A 4,363-nucleotide genomic window follows, 5' to 3' on the forward strand; every position below is an offset into this window, starting at 1 on the left:
GACGGCCTGGTTCGTTGTGCTCAGCGCCTCCCTAGATGGACCCAAGAATGGGAACAAGAGCGCTCAGGTTTATCCTGAACACCCCAGCACTCGTGGCATGGGGGTAGAAGCTGACGACTTGCATCTCTCAGATTTGATAAACGGCCGCATAGAAGGTAATATTTTAAATTAACAAAGCGTTGCTTAACGCATATGAACAAAGTTTTCAGCGTACAGGATAACAGATGCGAGTCTACTCAAAAATTACATCTTTGGAGCATTCGTCCGCTATAAGGCAGCCACCCTTCAGGACGCCCTTATAATACATCTCGGGCGTGCGATATTCCTTGCCCGGTGGTGGCGCGTCCGTCAAAAGCTTCTCAGCGTCCAGTTTGCCCCAGTGCACTTTAGCACGGGCAAGGGCCCGATGGGCACCTTCGATACAGACGGAGCGCTTGATGACCTCAATCCACGGACACGCGTCCACCAGCCACCGCACCAGACCGAAGTAGCTCCCAGGCATGGCTTCTTTAGGCCACAGCCGAACTATGAGGCCCTTCATGGCCTGTTCGGCCACCTTGTGGAGCTCGACCAGCTGCTTCAGCTGGTCGCTCAGGGGCACCGGATGCTCGGCCTCAGCATACTGAGACCAGAACACCTTTTTCATCGAGCTCCCCTCCTCGGCTCGGTAGAATGCGGCAGCATCAAACACACTACGGGGCAGATCGGCGAACGCTCCTGGAGAGCTCCGGATTCGGGTAAGTAACAGATAATTTACTTTTATATTCTTGCTTTGCATAAAAAATGCCTTACCCGCCGCTATCTTCTTCATCGCCTCGATCTCCTGGAGGGCCTTCTGGGCTTCGGCCTTAGCGGTCTTGGCACTCTCAAGAGCCAAGGCGAGCTCAGACTCTCGAGTCTTCGAGTCATGCTCCAAACTCTCATGTTTTTCCATGAGAGCCTGGAGCTCTTGCCGCACCTCCTCCACCCACGCCTCCTGCTTCTCTCGCTCGGTGCGCTCCAAAGCCGCACCATTTTCGGCCTTGGAGACCGCCTCCTTTAGGGTCGCCACCTCAGCCGTGGCCCCTGCAACATTTACGTTGGTCCTGTCATTATTTGCAACCAAGTATTTCTATATACATTTACATGTGGTACTACATACCCTTCTTGTCCTCGAGCTTCTTCTTGGCACAGCTGAGCTCGCTCTTGGACCGCTCGAGGCTTTCCTTCAATGCATTGACCTTCGCAGTCAGTGCGGTAGAGGTCAGCAGCACAGCCTGCATTCCCATATTGACATATTTTAGTTAGACTCCCGCGTATATCTTTTTAGATCCTCAGCCCGGCTTTTCTTTCTGAATGCCGAACTGAGCATCAGGGGCTACTGTCTATGCGGTAACATTTTTATATGTTTTGAACACATACCTCAAAGCCTATTAACAGACTTGTACAGGCTTCTGTCAGCCCGCTCTTGGCGGACTGAACCTTCTGAATCACCGCACTCATAACAATGCGGTGTTCCTCGTCGATGGAGGCGCCGTTAAGCACCTCCAGCAAATTGTCTGGCGCCTCCGGATGGACGGAGGTCGCCGGCGTCGTAGGCTTGCCCTTCTTATGAAGGCATCGCCTGTCGGACTCTGGAACAATTGATGGTTCCAGAGCAGCATCCGGCCCGGGGCCAGACTTAGATCCCCGGGGGCTTTACCATCTTTGGGCCTGGAGTCCGGGAGGTCGCCTTGAGGCGCCTCCAGGACCACCTCCTCCTGGTTCAGTCCCTTTTGGGACTCCACCTCGGCGTCGTCCGTAGGGAGAGGGGAGGAGGCCGTCGGAAGTGAAGCACTATTCACATCCGACGAATCCAAGGAGCCGCTCGTCGAATCGTCGAGCTGAGCCTTGGGCGGACTGCATGATCAAATTCGGCGTCAGAAAATGCCAAATAATGGAGGAGCGCCATAAGTTATTCGGATATCCGGATGCTTACAATTTTGCCAGGGGCTTGACCCTGGATGGCCATTCCTCCCCGCCGTCTTCGGCATCGGAGGTGTAGTCCGGAAGGAGTGTTCTCCCCTTCTTGGACCCTCCGACCTCCCCAGTTGGGGCGGCTTTCCTTTTCTTTCCTTCCCCCATTGGAGGGGGAGAGGCTTCTTCTTCTTCCTCCTCCTCGTCCTCAGAGGCGGAGGGTGCTTCGGGGTTGTCAGGCGATGAATCCGACACCACCAGGCGCCGGGAACTCTTTCGAGTCCCCTTGGCCTTCTTCTTGGCCTTCTTCTCCGGCACCACGTGAGGTGTCGGAACCAGTAGCTTCGTCAAGCGAGCGTCCGCTGGGTCTTCGGGCAAGGGAGCCGGACAGTTGATCTGTCCGGCCTTCTTCTGCCAGTCCTGTTAAAGATATGGGGGTTTAGATCCCGCATAGAATCAAATCTATGAAAAACAAATACCCCGTAAAGGGAAAATTAAGCTCACCGTGCTGGCTTGGCGCTTGGCGCAGAATCTGCGATCCTCGGTGACGGGAGGGGAGACCTCGGAGCTCTTGAATAGCACCTTCCAGGCATCCTCGTGCTTTGTGTCGAAGAGCCGGGACAGAGTCTGGTGCTGGGTCGGGTCGAACTCCCACAAGCTGAAAGCCCATCGTTGACACGGGAGAATCCGGCGGAAGAGCATGACCTGGACTACGGTGACAAGCTTAACCTTCCTGCCGATCAGGTCTTTGATGCAGGTTTGAAGTCCGGTCACTTCCGCCGAATTACCCCACAGCAGGCCTGTCTCTTTCCAAGATGTGAGCCGTGTGGGGATGCCAGATCGGAATTCGGGGTCGCTGCCCATTCAGGGTCACGCGGCTCAGTGATATAGAACCACCCCGATTGCCACCCTTTGATGGTCTCTATGAAGGCGCCCTCGAGCCATGTAACGTTGGCTATCTTGCCCACCATGGCACCTCCGCACTCCGCTTGGCGGCCGCCCATGACCTTCGGCTTGACGCTGAAGATCTTCAGCCATAGGCCAAAGTGAGGCTGGATGCGGAGGAAGGCCTCGCACACGACGATAAACGCCGAGATGTTGAGGATGAAGTTCGGGGCCAGATCGTGGAAGTTCAGGCCGTAGTAGAACATGAGCCCCCGGACGAACGGGTGAAGAGGAAAACCCAGTCCGCGGAGGAAATGGGGAATAAAAACAACCCTCTCATGGGGCCTGGGGGTGGGGATGAGTTGCCCCACATCTGGAAGCCGGTGTGCGATGTCGTCAGACAGGTATCCGGCCTTCCTCAGCTTTTTAATTTGCCCCTCTGTGATGGAGGAGGCCATCCATCTACCTCCCGCTCCGGACATGATTGGAGAAGGTTGAGGTGGGAAGTGCGGGCTTGGGCGTTGGAGCTCGAGCGTGCAGGGACGGATAAGCAAAGGAGGAAGAAGGCGTAAATGGAAAGGGTAGATCCTTATCCCCTTATATGGGCGGCCGAAACTACGAGCCCCCACCGGCCTAATAAAACTCGCTTATCTCCCAAGCGTCGCGGTTAATGGCGCGGTTGGGTTACCCACGCTCGTATCGATGAGAATCCCGGAATAAGGGGACACGATCTCTGCTTTGACAAGACGTGCCAAGGGAACCGCCTCGCTAAACACGCTGAGGTGGAACAGTAAAACGATTCGAATAAAGGCTTGGCCGTGGCGTAATGTCACGCTGCGGAATACGTCGGTAGACTAGATTTGTGCGGATATTATTCTCTCTACGGTGATATATGGAACTTATTTTTGCAGAGCCGGACACTATCCTTGTGTTCAACATCTTCTATGAAGTATTCGGAGGAGGAACCCGCCTTGCAATGCCGAAGACAACTTGCGCGCCGACTCGTCGTCATTGAAGCCTAGTTCAGGGGCTACTGAGGGAGTCCCGGATTAGGGGGTGTCCGGATGGCCGGACTATGACCTTTGGCCGGACTCCCGGACTATGAAGATACAAGATTGAAGACTCCGTCCCGTGTCCGGATGGGACTTTCCTTGGCATGGAAGGCAAGCTTGGTGATATGATATGAAGATCTCCTCCCATTGTAACCGACTCTGTGTAACCCTAGCCCTCTCCGGTGTCTATATAAACCAGAGAGTTTTAGTCCGTAGGACGAACAACAATCATACCATAGGCTAGCTTCTAGGGGTTAGCCTCTCTGATCTCGTGGTAGATCCACTCTTGTACTACCCATATCATCAATATTAATCAAGCAAGAATAGGGTTTTACCTCCATCGAGAGGGCCCGAACCTGGGTAAAAACATCGTGTCCCTTGTCTCTTGTTACCATCCGCCTAGACGCACAGTTCGGGACCCCCTACCCGAGATCCGCCGGTTTTGACACTGACAATGACCCTCAAAGCCTACAAGAATATTCAAGGTATAA

The sequence above is a fragment of the Triticum dicoccoides genome, chromosome 5B (assembly GCF_002162155.2).
Source record: "Triticum dicoccoides isolate Atlit2015 ecotype Zavitan chromosome 5B, WEW_v2.0, whole genome shotgun sequence".
In the NCBI taxonomy this organism is placed as follows: Eukaryota; Viridiplantae; Streptophyta; class Magnoliopsida; order Poales; family Poaceae; genus Triticum; species Triticum dicoccoides.